The sequence below is a fragment of the Sinohyriopsis cumingii genome, chromosome 13, assembly GCF_028554795.1.
Source record: "Sinohyriopsis cumingii isolate HCF-2022 chromosome 13, ASM2855479v2, whole genome shotgun sequence".
NCBI lineage: Eukaryota > Metazoa > Mollusca > Bivalvia > Unionida > Unionidae > Sinohyriopsis > Sinohyriopsis cumingii.
The window spans coordinates 57,608,598-57,629,447 of record NC_142973.1 but is presented as its reverse complement, the minus strand read 5'-3'; the positions used below and the strand labels follow the sequence as shown (position 1 = coordinate 57,629,447).

The 20,850-nt window shown below is 37.2% G+C and overlaps 1 protein-coding gene across 1 annotated transcript in view; it reads left to right on the top strand.

The window, feature by feature from the left end:
- Positions 1–5,705: 5,705 nt before the first annotated feature.
- The window catches only part of LOC149785637 (DNA damage-regulated autophagy modulator protein 2-like), a 149,341-nt gene continuing 134,196 nt past the window's right edge, over positions 5,706–20,850 (top strand). The window contains exon 1 of the mRNA XM_089979459.1: positions 5,706–5,728. The gene's annotated coding sequence lies outside the window, so the exon portion shown is untranslated. The remainder of the gene's footprint in view (positions 5,729–20,850) is intronic.

Here is a 20,850-nt window from a genome sequence, read left to right as displayed (position 1 = left end):
CAGACCCTGTGGAGGTAAGTTGGCCATATTCAGACAGACGAGAACATTTTCCCCCATTTCCATTCGTGACTCGAATCGAAAAATGGCCGCTAAAATATTCATTGAAAACTACAACTTCCTGAAATCGGGTGGGGGTTGAAAAGGTTTTTCCCACGATCGCAGCTAACCATTAAAGAGAACACTGTACAATAATTTCATGGGCCTATTTGGACCGATCAGAATCATATAAAGTAATATGTAACACGTTGTGATATCAAATATATGAAACTGCACATACTATAGGAAAAATGCACCGACTTTGTGATAATTAAATTTATTTGGAACGGCTTTTCTCCCTAAAGTATTTTCCCTTTGTATTTTGAAAACTACACATTTAACCTGCACTATATAGTAATGATTGTGTTGACGTGTCCTTAAACCAAATATACACACATTTAATTACATATCCTTTCTTTACCCCACCCAACCCCCTCCTTTAAATAAAGCAATTAGGTGTGTGTTTGAGTCCGATTTTTCTTCATTTTCTTTTTGTTCATGCTGGTGGTGGAGGTACTGGCCGTGATCCGTAATACTGTCAAGCAAGGCAGTTGCCTTGTATAGCAGATGTCCTATCAGGAGTGTATTGATACGCATCAGACAGTTAAGTGTGCAAGAACACAGAAAATTCTTTAGAGTAAACATATATTTGGTTCTAAATTATCTCCTAGCTTCCTGTGTTCTCGATATATAAAAAAATAAAACACAACATATGAGAATAACTCAAGCAAAATAAATTAAAATATGTACATTCTAAAATTAGACGAAATCTCAAGACGCTGTCGTATTCTCATTTAGAAAGAATCATTACGGGCATATTGAGACCAGTATGTTAGTGGGTCAGATATTTCTTAAACGAGTTTAATTTAAGATATTTCTCATACAGTAATATGCAAAGTTATAAAAATTTAATCTTTTAGAATGCATTTTTAAAAACGCTCGTTAAATCGTGGCCTCATTAATTGGTCTTTCTTCTGCCACAGCAGTACACATACGAAGAATTAAAATAAAACGTCTGTCACATCTTCAGGGATGAAACAAGTCAATAGAGGTGCTAGTTATCAACGATATTAGGACTTTTAGATAATATTGGGGTGTCTGGTACAATAACAGACAGTCAAACTGCGAGAAGAAGGCGGCACAGAGCAATTTTCACCCACAATAAAAATTTGTATCATTAGGAAAAGGGGGGTACGCATGCCCCTCCAACCAAACTACTCCAACTAAATCGTAACCGAACTATGAAAATGTCACGCCGCTAGTGTAATTTAAGGGGGACAACTCGTTTAAGCTTGGTCGGCAACCGTAAGGGGGCAGGGTCCAGTTTTTATGTACAAATTTAATGCCGCAATCAGCGACCTAGTATAAAAAATCATAAAAAATCAAATACACAAGTGAGGTCAAAAAGGTCCATATTTTAGATACCTATATTAAAACAAAGCATAAGAATAGTATTCACTTGACCAGAGAAGTCAATGGCAGTTCACAGCAGAAGAGGTTTATGCACCCCAACCCCTATTTTATACATGCATTTTTCACATCCAAATGCCATTTTTGACAGCATGTGATGCTCACAGTGCAAACGCAAGCCCTTTCCCTGGATGAAAATTTTGAAAAACATTGTCTACTAAATAGTTTGATGCAATTCAAAATAGTTGTCATCCAAGCCGTTTTTGAGATACTCGGCTTGCCTTGAACCCACGTGTCTACTGCTATGGGAGGCTAGCTCTTCTTCCTAGGCAACTATTGGTATTTCACTATCAACATACTGCAGAGCAACTATGGAAGGTGTACATGACTGACATCAATTTCAAGAACAACACAAGCCCAAAACACCTAGTTCACAAATATATCCATATCTATAAATAGTAAACAATAATAGTTGAAAAAGTCACACCATAGCCTTAAGTTAAGAAATTTGCCAGGGGCCAATTTACGAAACTGGACCCTGCCACCTAAAGATTAATAAAACAACGTGGCGAGGAAGGATTGTTGTTGTTATGGGGTTTAACGCCATTTTTCAGCACAAGATAGGCTATACATGGCGGCCGATATTAATGGTGGAGGAAGAACCAGGGAAAACCCCGGAAAGAACCACCGACCCACGAGAAGCTACTGGCAAGCTTTCTCACATATCCACACTGGCCGAGCCCGAGACTCGAACCCACGCAGACAGAGGTGAGATGGCAGTGATCCGTGACGGAGAGCGCTTTAGACCACTCGGCCACTCGGGGCCCCCGGTGAGGAAGGACGCTAGATAGTTAATTCTTAATAAAACAACGCGGCGAGGAAGGACGATAGATGGTTAATTCTTAATAAAACAACGTGGCGAGGAAGGACGCTAGATAGTTAATTCTTAATAAAACAACGTGACGAGGAAGGACGATAGATGGTTAATTCTTAATAATATGCTAAATGAACTACAAAATAAAGCAAGTCACCACAACTGTCATCTCAAAGAATTTTTAAGCGAGGCGTTGGTGTCAGAAAATAGTTAAGACAGGAATATTTTTCAGAGCACGGATCAAATTCCTAATTCCAGCCTCTCATGGATATTATGTTAGACATGTCTTGAACAAAAAACGTTTAGAATTTCCGTTTATAGATCAGTATTAGTTTTAAGCTGAAAGAAATCAATGCCAGAAAACAAGCAAACAATGTGCTGCTTCAAAGCAATAGTTGATAAAAAAGACTTTGCAGAAAAAAAAATTTCGATGATGATTACCTGGCTGGTTAAGATTAATTAGGAAATAATGATTATTCTATATGTACTTGAAAATTATTTTATAAATCACAGCGATATTAGTCAAAACGAAAGGTTGTGTCCATATATGGGAACGCGAAAATTAGCGGACAAAGGAGCAACACGGTGTGTGTGTGTGTGTGAGGTCACAAATACGTTACAGTAAATCTGGAATTTCTGCATCCAGTATTCATCCCCTCACATGAATATCCAACAACTGGAATGCTTGTACTAGTGAAACTGACACAAACTTTAGGTGTGAACATTTGTCGTCTAACCTAACCCGAGTCAAAACTATGGCGTATTGCAAGGCATAGGTGTAATGTCCGAAGCGATCCTAATATGGTCTTTTTAATTTTTTACTTTCTCTTTCCACTAGACTATTTTGCGGTTTCGTCCAGTAACAATATTCTCACATTCGTGCTCGTTTAAATGAAATTTAGGAAACTTGTTGTTGTTGTTGTTGTGGGGTTTAACGCCATTTTTCAGCACATGATAGGCTATGCATGGCGGCCAGTATTAATGGTGGAGGAAGAACCCGGGAAAACCCGGGAAAAAACCACCGACCCACGAGAAGCTACTGGCAAGCTTTCTCACATACCCACATTGGCTGAATCCGAGACTCGAACCGGCGCAGACAGAGGTGAGATGGCAGTGATCCGTAACGGAGAGCGCTTTAGACCACTCGGCCACTCGGGGCCCCAGGAAACCTGTCGAATGAGTTCAATATTTTCCTCGCCAAGACTCACAAAACAAAGCTTTTGACTTGTTACCAATTCATTTGAAATTAGCACGTCTGCAGAATCCCCTTTTCCGTCCTGTACTGGATTACAAATATCATTAATTCCATGGATGTCTCTAGTCCGCCTTTAATCTGACCTTCCCCACCCCGTGTCGGACATTTGTAAAATATTGATGGGGTGATAATTCATAGCGCATTCCAAATCGAAAAGTAGAAATTTGCCAAAATCGCGCAATAGCGATAGAGGATAGCCGTTTAGTTCCGTTAGCACATCTGGTACCCTGGATCGTCAGTTACTGTTTCAACTGACGACCCAGGATACTCAGATGAGACCTTCCATTTCTGCTCACGTGATTCCAAATCTCGCGCTTACATTTTCCTTCCTATCCGGGTACCCTGGGTCATCGGTTAAAACACTAATCCCAGGCAAGGACTACCGAAAGGCACAATCCAGTCAACAACACAAAATGGCGGACATGGTATGGTTTACTATAGAACTGTGCCTATTCGACACTTTTTAGTGGGGACATTAATGAATAAAAAGAATTTAGATTTGCTTCAGGAGAAGTACTCTATTAAAATTTGTTCCATTTACTGTAATGAAAATGTTCAATTCTTTTTCAAATACATTTGTATGTATCTCTTCTTACACAATTTGTTTTTGCAAACAATTACTAAAGTATAAATAGAACTATTTGCAAGATTTTGCATGTTCTATGCTACTTGGGAGAGAGCTAACATGTTCAGCCTGAGCATTCAAATGAGTCTGGACAATTAGCCAGGATCACTAGAGTAATAAATGATTACTCACCAACTCCGTTTCTTCTAGCTATAACTAATAGCTTTCCTACAGCAAAATACCGCACCTCAGTAATGACAGGATTATCACTGGTCCAAACAAATTACCTGACCTTTTTCTTTTGCCCCACCCCCACCCCTATTTTTCCTGACTGTGAATGTTTTTCTTTCTAAACCAAGCAATTAATTTCATGTGGTAGAACCTTCGGGCTTTTTGGAAAGCTAATAATTGTGCTAATTTCTGGTGATAAATAAGGTCCAGCTAAATGAACTTACGGACAGGTACCTGTTTTATTTATCTAAAATAGTCCGTATTATGGCAATGAAGGATCTTTCGTGTAAGTTACAAATCGGTATGTACGCTGAAATATAATTGACTACTCTACTAGAAGCAAAGTTATGTCCACCAAGTTTTAAAAATGGACAAATCACAAAACGGGCCGTCTATCGCATCGAGGTTAACATTTATCACTGATAAAATTTAGACCGATGCGTCGAAGAGTAAAGCAGCACGTGCAATTGCAAATCTTAATTTTGAATGAGGCTGATGTTACTCGTTAGTATAGGTATGTGTTTATATGCGGGGGTTTTTTTGGGGGGGGGGGGTTTGGGGGGGGGTTTGGGTTTTTTTTGTCGGGTTTTTTTGTTGTTTTTTTTACGTAACTTTAACAATTCTTCAGTCATATCGCTACGATGTCTGTAGTGTGACAGTTTATAGTGATGTCAAGCACTGGGACATCATGCTGCAGACATGTAACATCATGTCCCACCCAGTCACATTATCCTGACACCAGGCCGACCAGTCGCAACACTAACCTCGTAATGCTGACCGCTAAGCGAGGTAGCTGCTAGTACCATTTTTAAACGGCTTTGGTATGGGGCTCGAACCCATGACCTTCCGCATCCGAGGCCGATGCTCTGACCACTAGGACACCTGAGCGGTCCAATTACTATAGGTAAAACCAGCATAAAACCAGCATGATCATATAAGACTAAAAAGTTATTGTTCACAGATCGACGATATGATGCACAGACGGAAAGACGGACGGAGCGTAGCACAATACTTCGACGATAAAGTATAAACTTAAATAGGCTAATGGCCACATCGGTTCATTCACCATTATTCGTTATTCAATATAACGTATACCTTATACCAAGTGTATAAATATCCAAGGTCCTAGTAACCCACCAATCTATGGCACCACTAAATGCCTATAAAATCCCCATAAATTAATTTGAAGAGCACACTCCAAGAATAAAACATAATTTCACCGTCTTTTTGGACTTGCATTTGAGATAACGTGGTAGCTTGAGACGAGCTGGTATACAGTCCATTCGACTCTGGTTTTGGATGAAAGATGGTGCTGCTGAAATATTGATATTCACCACTATTAATTGGGAAAATTCAGGTATGAAAACTTAATTGATTAACATTTGTTTATTCATTTATTTCTCATTTTTATTTTAAATGCACGGAGGAGTGTGTGTGTGTGTGTGTGTGTGTGTGTGTGTGTGTGTGTGTGTGTGTGTGATTGGAATTTTTAACTTAGATTGAAAAAATGTCAGTCTTACAATGTCTGCAGTGGGTCAGTTTATAGTGATGTCTAGCACTGGGGCATCATGCCGCAGACACGTAGCATGATGTCCCCACCCAGTCACATTATCCTGACACCAGGCCGACCAGTCCTAACACTAACATCTTAATGCTGAGCGCCTAGCGAGGCAGCTGTTAGTACTATTTTTATAAGTCTTTGGTATGACTCGGCCGGGATTCGAACCCACGACCTCCCGCTTCCGAGGCGGACGCTCTAACCACTAGGCCACCGGAGCGGTCAAATGCATGGAGGAACCATTATTAACCATATAAACCACTCTTCAGAATATATAAATCACAGTGGACCTATTACAATGATCGGCAGATGAATTTATTTATTTATTTATTTATTTATTTATTTATTTATTTATTTATTTATTTATTTATTTTAACAAGAATACATTTATAACATCTCCTATTTGCATAGGTGAAATTTTATACTGACAAACCTGATAGAACAATTACGTCAAACCTAATAACTGAGGACCGCCCCGGTACTTAAGTTGTTAGAGTGTCCGCCTCGGATGCGGGAGGTCGCGGGTTCAAAACCCGCTCGAGTAAGACTTATAAAAATTATACTTAAGCTGCCTCGCTAGGCGCTCTGCATTAAGAGGTGATGGACAGTATGTGGGTTTGATTTGACCTGTTCATTAAATTTTGCATCATCACGGGTGAAGGGCTGATTTATCGGACTAATGTTAGGACTTGTCGGCCTGGTGACAGGATAATGTGACTGGGTGGGACATCACGCTACACGTATACGGTAGGATGCCCCAGTGCTAGACATCACTATAAACTGCAACGCTGCAGACATTGTAGCGATATAACTGAAAAATCGTTAAAGCTGCGTTCAGAATCCAAATCTCTCTCTCTCTCTCTCTCTCTCTCTCTCTCACACACACACACACACACACACACACACACACACACACCTCTAATAATTGGAAAGCAAGGAGAAGGCAAATATGTATAGCTGAATTTCTCTAATTTAATATACTTCATTGGCAAAGTTAAGATGTCCATCAAAAATAAACTCAACATGTGAGACCTACACTTTTTTTTGCTGAATAGACTGAAAAAGGGACAAAACATTGAATAATTTAAAAAATGTTACTGAATTATCGTGATGATTACCGTCTTTCATTGATACACTTGCCAATGTAAAAAAAATCCACTAACTTATATAAACAAAACTCCCAGAATGTGCCCTTGATATCATGATCTACCGTATTTGCTTCGTTTATTTATCTGCTAAGTCAGATACCTTACATACGGGCTGTCGAGCATTTGCCTGATAATTCTGCCTTATCTAGTCCAATCTGTGCTTCAACTGAGGATTCCCAAATACGATGATAGACTGCATTTTTGCTTGTTCTTTGTTGTTGCTGGTCGTCAATGTCCCCCAGTAGCAGGTCCCTGGGCGTTTAATAGCTAGCATTATTCTTCTTTGTTGTTATCAAATGTCGCTGTGATGAAATGTCAAAATCGGTTCTAAATGTCGACGTCCTATAAAAGCTGTGCATGTCAAGTTGGAGATTCGAATACAGAATATTTTTTGCAATTAATTTATTATTAATTTCTAATTAATTTGTCTGTCTTTCTTGTAATATTTGTTACACAATGACGCTGACGGACAGAAAGAAGAAATTCAAAACTAAAAGGAAGGAGGGGTTTCAGACACCCCCACCCTTTATTAATTCCTTCCCGTGTTTTTCTCTGACCTTAAAAAATATATCAGAATGAATAGTCTTGTTTTCTTTAACAAGGTCTCCTGCAAGAATTAAGGGGGGAAAATATATGACTTTAAAAAAAAATAAGGGAGGAGGGTTTGTGTTGCAGGAACCGGATAACAGCAACGATGCAGATAGCTAAGTTAGTAGAGCATCCATTGGAAGTTGAGGGTGGGGGAGGAGAACCCGGATTACAGCTTCAGTTCAGCCGCAAGTGTTTCCTCCTGTAATAAATTCCATTTCTGAAAATATAACGATTTCCGGGATATTTGTCATTTTATACAAGTCTTCGTCAAGTCAAATCAAATCACTTTTATTTTATGTCGGTACGCAGTCTGCTATGAATAATAGCATCAGCAGCACTGGTGACTTTTAAAACAGTCCATGATTTAAAGTGAGATATCAATAATATTTTCAGTCATTCATACCTATTTTCAACAAAGGATATACGAAATAAATGTACAAATTGACCTTATTAAGGATACTGTTTTATTTTCTTTGTATCGCACTTTTCATGCATACCAGGCGTTGAATTTTCAGCGACTCTTTCTTGAGCCACTCAAAAATGACTGAACTTGTTGCCCACTATATATTGTTTTTATTTTGCCCTAAAGCAAAATCTCTATGAAGTCTTTTCACTGGGCTTATAATATAAAAATAAATTGTGTTGTAAACATAACAATCATATCAACAAACATAATTTATTTATTTAAATTATGATAATGTTATATAGAGTAATAAATACATGCACACATACTATATATATATATATATATATATATATATATATATATATATATATATATATATATATATATATATATATATATATATATATATATATATACATATATACATATATATATATATATATATATATATATATATATATATATATATATATATATATATATATATATATATATATATGCACATTCCTTTGAACAGCCACACAAAGATATATAAATCTGATATTATCACAGTTTGAGAGTTTTGAATTAAATTGTTCTTCTTTGAAATCAATTTTTTTTCTCTATGCACGGATTTCTGTGCGAATATTCTCCTTCCATCTTTACGTCACATATTACGTCACATATTTCATATGCCAAATTGCACATTCAGAAGCAACATGCCTCCTAACTATCACTGGATATTTGTTGCTTTTCTATAATTAGAAATAATAATTTTTGTTCTTAATGAAAATGCCAAAAGCATTCCATGCAAAATATAAAAGTTAAACGTTTGAATTTGTATGTGAGGGTAGTAAAATTGGTGAAGGCATCAGATCAACGCTTGAGGTATAAGTCCACAGTTTGGTCATTACATCTCGTATATTTTTCCAGGTGACTTCCAATATACACAGCAAAAACCATACATCGTAATTAGTTCTAACTGTTAGTAGCATCATGTTATATTATGATACTTGCTAATGGGAGAGTATATTTAATAACAAGGCACAACAGAAACATCGGGCTTTTCCTCGGTAGAGCTAGAATTGTACAAAGCAAGAAACGGTTCAACTGTAATGATGTTGCATTTACCAATCTCCTTATTACATATGGCAAAGACACTGTTACAATAATGTTTAGTTGTTTTTCTTCTGGAACCGTTAATATTTTGCAGTGTTGAGTTATCAGAGTTTTTGCTACACAAGACTAGTTTTTAAAAAAAATGTTAAAATTAATCTAAGGTGTAATACTGTTGCAAATCTAGTGTGCACAAATTTGTTTATTTGTATATTATGTATGTTTCTAATTCTTATGTTATCCGGAGATATTGAGCTCAATCCAGGCCCATTATCTGTATCAGATCCATATCTGACTGGGCCTCGTTTCACGACGCAATGTAAGTTTGCGCACAGAATTTTCGTAAGTTTCAAGCGTAAGAAAATCTTCTGCTATTTCGTAAGTGTGTTTCACAAAGATATCCGTAGAAACAGCTCGGAAAACCTTTTGCGTATACAACTCTTCTGTATGGCAGATAGATAATAAATCAGTAAAATGAAATGGTACACATATTTACAAAGGATAACGAAGAAGATATCGTCGACACTGACAAAAATAGCAATACATTGACCAAAAAAATATCCGGCAAAAAATGCGTTGATGTTTTGGTCATATTTAATGAAATATGGATATTTTTCTGATTATAGAAGACAGGATGTGTGTGTGTGTGTGTGTGTGTGTGTGTGTGTACATTGGATTGTGGATGGATTTATGATTTTGCAGGGCCCAGGTGCTGTCAGCGTTGCAGCACACACACACACACCGATGCACACCAACGTTAACCCACACCCAGTCCAAAATAAAGCCTTAAATCACAACCATTTAAAGACTGTTATTCTATTAAATAATATAAAAATTTTAAATATAAGGCCAAAATATGAAGAAAATCACCATTTATTCGTGCTCCATCACCTCCTCCATATTTATAGGATCGTCTAACCTTGGGATAAAATTACATCGTATACAGTGATCAGTTTCGTTAGAATTTAGGATCGTCTTAAAATGATCTCTCTCTCTCTCTCTCTCTGTCTCTCTCTCTCTCTTTCACACACACACTTCATAATTTCTCTCAGCATATGATTAAAGTAAGTTAATGACCATATATTACCACAATTTTAACTATATAACAAAAAATAGGTTAATTATTTTATTTTTTTAATGATACATTAAAACAAAGAAATAAAATAATATAAACAATTAAGTTTTGTCTTCACTTAATAGATTGATATCCAAAAAGACAATGAGTGGTTTAATCTTCCTATCCATTGTATACACTATAATTTACAAGTTCTGAAAAGTCTATTAAGTGACTTAAACTTTAGAAGCTATATTTTTTTTTGGGGGGGGAGTATGCTCTACACTTTTGAAAGTTGTCAAAATAACTAAATATCAATGAAGTCTGATCGAAGGAGGCACATAAACAATTCCAACAAACTTTACTTGTTTTCTGTAGGTCTGTCTCGAGATTGTTAACAACAAACAGCAATAACCATTCTACGTATACAAATGAATTTTCCTTAACATTTTTGTGTATGTCTAAGCAGATGACCTTTTTTAGATTTTGAGGGCCTTACAGCCTTCTTTTATCTTAAAAATATTTTAAATCTGGAATTGGATATTTTTTAAAAGAAAAAACATTGTTACCAATATTAGGCATAAACTGCACGAGGCAGAAAAAAAATAGAAATTGAATAGTTATATTTGTATTCGTATGTAGATGACATGGCTAAAGTTTCTGAAAATTCCATGAATTTGTTCAGTTATTTACTTTTTACACATTTTCTGTAATTTTTTTGACATCTACATTTTGAATGTAATCCTTGTCAGGACTATTATACAAGGACAATTGAAGTCAACAAAGGAAAGAAAATATCTCGCTTTTTCTCATTTTCATATAAATAACGGAGAAAATAAATAAATACATAAATAAATAAGTGAAAGTAGATCATTTACTCGTCGTCGCTCTCAATGCATAAAAGTTCGGTAGGAAAGATATTCGTTTCAGTTTTCTATTTTGAACAGCATTTAAACACCCAACAACATTAAAATATCCAACAGCATTTAAACGCCAACAACATTAAAACACCCAACAACATTAAAACATCCAACAGCATTAAAACACCCATCAGTATCCACATTCTTACGTTTGATGGAACATTAGTGTGTACACTAGGATGTTATAAAAGATGCATTGTTTATTTTATTTTATTTTTTATTTTTTATTCTTTTTTTTTGTGTGTGGTAACATTATCTTTGTAAACCAGCGCACTTGAAGAAGAAATGCACATTAGAATCAGATGTCATAATAAGGCTTGTGAAAGAAGAGTCAGGAGTTACTGTTTCAAGATTTCTGAATGTCTTGATTGAAGAAAAAAATGCATTTTAATTATAACAAGACACATTATATAGACTTGTACTAAAACATTTAAATCTGTTCAGTAAATAAGGCAACAAACTGACAATTATGTAGGAAAAGTGAATAACTAAATATTTATGTAGACAAGACAGCTACAGACTCGAGACTGAAGAAAATGTGATTAAGCTATGAAGATAATTAGAGTATTCATTTTTTTGAATCTTGTTTCTTGATTTGCTGCAACTTTCCGCCGCTGTTGGAGTGATTGCACCGTTGTTTGATAATCAGTATTACCTGAATTCTGTGTACTCTAGTATGCAACCAGCTTGATTAAATTATTTCAATCGAATTTTAATATTCTGCACTGTGCACCCTATGGTAAAAGTTTACCTGATGTATATACAGAGACAGCTTATCATTTGCTTTATTAATAGTTTGCTCACGTTTACGTAGACGCAGAATGTTTTTTAATCACAATATTTGTAGCTCTGATGAATCATTCTACAAATATGTAGTTTCAATGAAAATAGGAACATAAAAAGTGAGAATAGTCTATTAAGCTCACTATGAAGTCATAACAAACCACTGGCAATAGTATATTAGTCTCTATATAGAACTACTGTGTCGAAATGACATTTTGTGTAATATCCAGTTGGAATTAAATACTGTACAAATATTATGGATAATACCAACCAATATTTTTTTTTAAAATTTAACTTGCCATTTTAAATATCCTTTAATAATACAGATATCCATTTTATAAATATTAGTTTCGTGTTTTAGCTCACACGATAATTTGTATCAAAGTACAAAAGTGTACACGAAAGAATTCATAATATTAGCCGTTATTTAAAAAAAAAAAATAGGTCCAAACGGTGTAAAATATCCATTACGTAGAATCTACCGTTCCCAGTCTTCATCGTCAGACTTCAACACTGAGCGGGACGTCATTGTCTGTGATAATATTGTAATCATAGATACTCTAAACGATGACTAGTACGAGTTTCTTTTGAGCCTTGTCACCTTCTTTTTTGATATCCGGATATTTATGTTTGGGTGTAGGGTCTGAGTCCATTCCCTATCGAAAAGGTGTCGGCATTGGGGTAGCCGCTTACTAGCCGGCCCAGCAAACTTGAACGACCTTTCATCGAGATATACCTGCATGAAATCGATAGGAATATGAATTATATTCTCAGAAAATGCGATCATAGCATTTGTTAGTCTATAATCCGCTGACAGAGGCGAAAGTACATCATTGCTGAAATTTGACCTGGATCTGGTCACGTGATTACACAACTCTCCTAATCTACATGTAAACGACATCAGAGATCATATAGTCACGTGATATTCAGTTTGATAAAAATTGTATACCATGTCGCACGGTTGCCGATTGGATGAGGGACAAATGAAATAATAGTTATTAACAGTAACAATCCAAATCATTCGGGAATGTATTTTTAAAAATAAATACCTAACAAAGTCAAGAACAAAGGAAACATATATTAGTAACTTGGATTAGTGATCTAAACTCGAAAAATTATTAGAAACTTATGCGCCACTTTGTGAAGGAAATGTTTCACAATCAATACATCCAGTTAAGGAACATTAATGCAATGGATCTCTAGATGTAGCATTTTTAGATGTCGTAAAAGCACGATTCCAATTTTGTTTGTTTGTCTGTTGCTACGACATCGAAAGTTGGTGACACCAATATGAATTTTGCGGGTATGCGCTTAAAAACTAATAACAAATTAACGAATACATTACTAACATAACAAAACATTTATGATGTAGTCAACAGAATTACCAACAAAACTTGTGGCGTGGATTAAAAAAAAAGTCATTATATGCGAAAGGAACCATCGCAGCCATAGTTAAACCACTCTTCGTCCTATTGAATATGTTCCTTAAGAAAAAGATTTTCCCATCTTTACGGAAAACCACGAAAGTAATGCCAGTGTGCAAAAAGGGATGTACAACTGATCCTTAAAATTACAGGCCTATTTTATTATTAAGTTGTGTTGGTAAAGCTATGGAAAGAATTATTTTGAAGCATCTCTATAACCAACTACACTCAAATGATCTTATTTTTAAATATCAGTCCTTGGGGCGGGTTTTTTTCCTACCAATTCTACGGTATTTCAGTTCATAGGTGTGTACCATAGTATATGTACTGCACTTGGTAAAAAGAGTCACATGTGTGTGGTCTTTAAATCTTTGAAAGGGTTTGGCATAACGGTTTAATATATAAATTAAAGTGCTATGGCATTGATGGTTCTTCTTTATTGGCTTTCTGTCTACGTATTGAATAGACTTCAAGCATTTCTCTGACTACGCATTGAATAGATTTCAAGCATTTCTCTGACAAAGTATTATATAGACTTCAAGCAGTTCTCTTAAGGTGGCGCTCTACAATTTCGTATATTGCATATATACAATTTCCAAAATTACAATATACAAAGAAATATCATCCACATTACATTAATGTAGCATAGAGGTATGACAATATTCTCTCCACTGTGCGTGATTTAAATGCAAACAACTTCACCTTACATACGTCACGTCTCAAAAGTACATAATAGTACATCATTTTCACTTCCTGAACTTCACACGTAAATTGTATGAAACAGAGCCAATAACTTTCTTTTTACATTTTATATACTTGGTGATTCATTCATTGCGCTTTCAGAAGCTGGTATTGTCTAGTCTGGGAAATTTCATTTTACCTATTTTAATAGCTGTTATGGATAGTGTACTTTAGACTAATTCAGGCTGATTTTTTAGCACAAGGGAGCAGTCATTTTAGCTAGCAGTGTGCTTAGATCATGTACAATTTCCAAAAGTACAATATACAAAGAAATATCATCCACATTACATTAATGTAACATAGAGGTATGCCAACATTCTCTCCATTGTGCATATTTTAAATGCAACCAACTTCACCTTATATATGTCACTCTCTCAAAAGTGCATAATAACTGGTGAGCGCCCCCATACAGAGAACATAGGTATTATTATAATATGATTTAATTTTGATTGTATGACTGAAACATTTAAGTCGCAAGCATCAAAACAGTCCTTTTGGATAATTTTCCTGTATTTCCCCCCACAGAACAGTATTTATGAGTGTCAGAGTCTCTAACAACTCCAGCCCCACCCCACATTATCATAAAGTGAGATATTTTACAAATGCACATTACATTTTGTAAACATAGCAACCAATTTTATGCTGAATGACAGGAACATGAAACTAGCCAGACTTATTTCTGAGATATCAACAATGAATTTTACAGTTTGTAAAGGGATGGAATAGATCAAGGTCATAAAGGTCAAATGTCAAAGCTTAAAATATTTGCCTATTGTTTAATATGGAAGAAGCAACTTCGCTTTCTCATAATTTATTTTGTTATTTCATTGCAAATAAATGAAAAGAAACATTTTCACTATATATTTCTTTTATTTATTGCAACAGTTTTAATTTAAGTTGACTCTATTCCTATATTCTAAGACTTCTAATTTCCCCATAATTAAGGTCACTACTCACACAAACATGCCTCACGGCAAATTATGTAAGCAAGAGCAAAATGAGCATAATTAACTTATTTTCATGCCTAACATCAATATGAATGTACCATTTTATTCAGAACATCATACAGAATGATATGGAAAAAGAAAAATAATTGCATTCATTTTAGTATTTGCTTTAAGGTGGCGCTCTACAGTTTCGTATATTGCAAAGGGTTAGAATTTTAAAGAAAAAGGCATTTCCCCGGCTTTCCTCACTGATTATACTGGCTATTTAAACAAGACCTTGTATATCTTAGGTATAATTCAAAGAACCTTTAATTCCCTTTATTTTGGTGTATGATTGATGGGTGTAATATGGATACAGAGTATACAGCTTGGCCTTACTTCAGATCTGCACCTTTCAAAAAAGTGCTAGCTCCACTTGGTCATTTTCACTTCCTGAACTTCAGAGGTCAATTGTATGAAAAAAGCCGATACCTTTTTTTATATTTTATATATTTGGTAATTCATTCTTTGCGCTTTAAGAAGCTGGTATTGTCTAGTCTGGAAAAATTCATTTTCCCTATTTTAATAGCTGCTATGTATAGTGTACCTTAGACTAATTCAGGCTGATTTTTTAGCACAAGGGAGCAATCATTTTAGTTAGCAGGGTGCTTAGATCATGTACAATTTCCAAAATTACAATATACAAAGAAATATCGTCCACGTTACATTAATGAAGCATAGAGGTATACCAACATTCTCTCCATTGTGCATGTTGTAAATGCAATCAACTTCACCTTACATACGTCACTCTCTCAAAAGTACATAATAACTGGTGAGCGTCCCCTATAACGTATTGAAAGACTTCAAGTAGTTCTGACTACGTATTGAATAGACTTCAAGCATTTCTCTGACTACGTATTGAATAGACTTCAAGCATTTCTCTGACTACGTATTGAATAGACTTCAAGCATTTATCTGACTACGTATTGAATAGACTTTATGCAATTCTCAGACTACGTATTGAATAGACTTCAAGCAGTTATCTGATTACGTATTGAATAGACTTAAACCATTTTTGTTGTAAATAGTGCCGAATCAAATAGCTCGTATGTTGCGGCTGGCGTGTCACAGGGCTCTGTTTTGGTCCGTTATTATTTAAGGTGTATATTAACGATATATGCATTGACCTCTTGAGTGCAACAAGACTCTTTCTGATGATAGCTCACTATCGTATTCAGCACGATTTGCAAATGGTTGACGATTATTCAAGGCAATGGTTAGTTGAATTTAATCCAACCAAACCTGAGACAATGTTTTTCTCGCGTAATCAAAAGCCGGTTTTCCCTGAACTAAAATTCAAAACCTAAATCATATTATTTATTGAGTTCAACAAACATCTTTGCGTAACTTTCAGTATTCTAGGAAAGTTGACAAAACATGCTGATAACATAATTTTTCGACCTCAAAAATGATAGCTGCCCTGAAAACACTTAAATATAAATTTTGCCGAAAGGCGTTAGAAGGATATATACTACGTACATCCGCCCCGTGCTAGAATACGCTGATGTTGTATGAATGGTTGTTCGACCAAAAACTCTTTCGAATTAGAAAATTTACAATTTGAAGCAGCAAGGCTAGGATTACTAAAAGTCTCTTGTGTCATAAAATGTATGAAGAAACTGGTTAGTCTACCATGGCGGATAGACGAAGGTTTCATAAAGTCTCTCCTTCTTATGTTGCTGACCTTTGTACACCACTGGTTGGTGAGACAAACAGTTATATTCATAGAAATGGGAAAGCAGCAGGGGGGGCGAATCCGACATTTTGTCCAAACGTCATTTGGCTTAATTAGTACTTTCTGCACTCAGCGGATCCGGTGTCGTCAGCGCCTGGTAAAAAAAAAAACGACGTCGTCGTCGAGGGGATCGTCCGGACGTCATTTGGTTTAATTAATACCTTCTGCGCGCCGATCCCAGCGTCGTCAGCGTCCGGTAAGCACATCGACGACCGCGTCGATGTCATCGCCCCCCCTGCTGCTAAGTGGTTATTTACAATGAAAATTAGTTACAATTTAACCGAATATTTGGTCAAGTCCGATACGATATCGTGTCCGAGGATCATGTAAATTTATCGTTACAAATCCATGTGGGGTCGACTGAGCATGACTAAAAAAGTTTCGAAAAACATTAAAGTCCATGTCACCGCCGCACCATGTCTGCCAAATATTTCGTAGCGTGTGTGTGTCAACGCCGTTGAATACAGCAAGAATATTACAGTTGTCTCTGATTACTTTTGGAATCTGAGTGTATCGTTGAGTGACATATATCACGTCAGTGTTTTTATGCCTGCCTCTGGAAAATATCCTAGCTGGGTTTTTTTGATTGTCTAACATAACATCATCGTACACGACTAGATTGTTAACGTCGCCATCAATATCATCGATACCTGGTGCATCATTGATATCTGTAATAAACTCGATGACATTTGTTTTAGCGATCGCTGATGCATTCTCGTTGAAATCTTTCAACACCTCGTAGCATCGTTGATCATCTACGCTAGGGGCGATTAAATACAACTTATCCCACTTCATCCATCTCATTATTAAATTGAGTAACAATTGCGTCTTGCCGGATCCAGATGGTCCGATGATAATCATCCGGATCGAGTTTGGTAACGCTGCAACATGCTTAACTGGTTCTCTTGTTTTAGTCGCTGAAAAGTCAATTATATTCATGTCTCTATACATAAATTATGGATCTATATTGTGTAAAGTGTAGAGTGCGTACTGGCACAAATGATATGACAACCGTTACAACAAGAAATAACAGATCGGCGCTTACTGGCAAGTGTGTACAATGCGGTACAAAGAAATTTAGATTTATTTCTATTAAACCCGGGGATGTTTTAAAAAAAAGCGAGGAGGTGATATTGCAGCCAGGTTATCAAAACTCCCCGGAACCCCGTGGGCAAAGTATCCAGGAGAAAAGCACCTTCCAGGATATAACTACTGTGGCCCCGGAACGCGATTAGATATCAGACTCGATGATCAAAATCAACCCAAACCCGGCGAGTATCCAATAAACGCTATCGATAAGGCGTGTCATGCTCATGATGTTGCCTACTACAAAAGTAGCGATCTGCAACAGCGTCATATCGCGGACGTAAAATTAATTCACGCGTTAAATGCTATTCCTGATAAATCCGTCAAAGAAAAATTGGCCTCATGGTTGGTAAAATCGGCTATGAAAGGTAAATTAATGATTGGAAGCGGAGCTTCTCGCGCTGGTAATTGAAAACGCTAGCGTTTATAATAACAACATGGAATCCATCTATTATTCTCCGAGAGGATACTGGAAGGGGAAGGCCGCAATTGGTAAGCTTGCAAGCGCTGCAAAAGTAACGAGGGCCACTGCGGCTAATTGGTTATCCAAACAGGCTATATGGCAAATCTATCTACCACCGCCTAAACAAATCAACTTCTCGCGCTTTGATATCAGCATACCTAATGAAGTTCATCAGGCTGATATACTATTTCTGCCGCATGACAACGGTTACAAATACGCGCTAACCGTAGTTGATGTTGCGAGTCGATATAAACAAGCGGAGCCGTTGAAAACAAAGTCAGCAACTGAAGTAGCCGATGCGTTTGAGCGAATTTATCGAAGAGGTCCTCTGCGCTGGCCAAATCTATTACAAGTTGATCCCGGTGGTGAATTTCGCGGCGCTGTTCTATCAACGCTGAAACATCATAGCGTCGCGGTACGACGAGGTCATACTGCGCTACATCGTGATCAGGCAATTGTTGAACGATTCAATCGGACTCTTGCTGAACGGTTATTTGGATATCAATACGCGAAGGAATTCATCCAAGAAAAACGATCTCGTGAATGGGTCAAAAGGTTGCCAGGCGTAATTTCAGCGTTAAATAACGAGATTACCCGAGCAATCAACATGAAGCCCAGCGACGCGATTAAAGAAAAGTATATACCCGGAAGATCAAAAATAGATAGCGTTTCCAAGCCGATTCTCGGCGATGTCACTGTTAGATATCTGTATGAACCAGGAGAGTTTGAAGGCGGTAAAAAAAGAGCTACTGATCCTATCTGGAGTGTTACCACACATAACATATCAACGATAACACGATCAACTGGTAGACCACCGATCTATAGACTGGATTCAACTGCTCCTCAGCGCGGATTTACACGCGAGCAACTACAAGTGATACCTGACGATACTCAATTACCCCCGCGTGGTCTTAACTAGCGCCGTTGCGTCTATTGCACTCAAGACATGTCAACCTCACATTGTTTTTGACATGACCGAGACTGTTATCGATCCTGTCCACGGTAAATTGGCGAGCGTCTTTATCCGAATAGCGCCAACTCATTATACAATTGCAACTCGCGCAGTGATTATTCTGTTGTTGTCGTAACGCAATTATTAATTCGGCATCAATATCAAAATGCCGCTGTTTTTTTTTATCCTGTTGGCGGTAACCCGAGAGTTTTCTATCAATGACGCTTGCTTCGATGGTGACTCCGTCACTGACTCCGTCAATAACAATTCTTCGAAGCTGATTTATCCTTCGTACTCTGGACACTGCAAGATAGACTAGATTCGACCATTCGATGCGATTATCAACCATCCAAACAATTGTATCCGTGATAGTCAGTCCCTGCGAGGAATGTATTGTCGTTGCGTATCCTAGCGTCCACGGGGATTTATCAGCACGTAGCGCGTCCTCGACGACGCTGATATCAACGAGCACGATATCATTCAGCACGAGAATTTGTTTTTCTGTCCGGCCCGGGATTTCAACTTCAATGTTCTGTCGCCGTGTATCCGCGGGTCTATAACATAACGGCACTGGACGCGTTGGAAACTTTTCCTTATGCAACGTAAAAAACTTCCGCTGAAGTGTGTCTCTGACTATCTTTCTACTCGCTACAATCAAATCGTTTGGTCTCCATGTTTCCCAGAATTCATTTAACGGTGTTTCCGGAATCACCTCGCGGATTATTTCACATTGAATTCTATCTGGCTGTAATCTGATTAATTTTTTAACCTCGCGCAGTTGTTCATCAAGTGCCCGGTAATCAGTATCGGTTTCTTCATAATAGTCCACAAAACCCTTTAACCAATCATGTGGACCCTCGCCGACAAATGGTGGTGGTTGGCCATGGTCGCCACACATGATTACCGCTGTATTCGCGCGCAGCAACCACTCAAGAAACATTTGTAAAACGTCTAACGAAACAGTACATATTTCGTCCCAGATGATAACCTCAGGAATAAATTTTTCACCCATTCGATCAGGAGTCCACTCACCGCCGCTGTATCGAAAAAAGCTGTGATAAGTAACGGCGTCAACATTTCGTTGTTTTATCTCTCGCGCTAGTCTATGGGTCGGTGTAAGCACGATTATACTTGCCCGCGTTCGAAATAATTCAATTGCCCGAGTCGTCTTTCCCGACCCGCCACAGCCGTTTAAATAAACCGTCTTGTGTCTACAAATTGGATCAGAACACGGTGGTGCATTAGACCATTCTGACAATTTATCACCGCGTAGGTAATTGTTTTCAACGGCGACATCTGCTGACGGGGAATAATCGCGTCGTATTTCATTTTTAATTCTCCATGTACCCCAACTCTCGTCCGGACTAGTAAACTCGGCTACGTTTTCCTTATACGCTACGTCAACATAAAACGAATCAACGGCCACTCTAACCGCGGTGTCGGGGAATCTATTTATCATCGAGAATAAATTGATAGCGGCGTAACCCAGCATAGACGCCCTCAAATGCGGGTATGCCGGGCTGTCTCCATCGCTGTA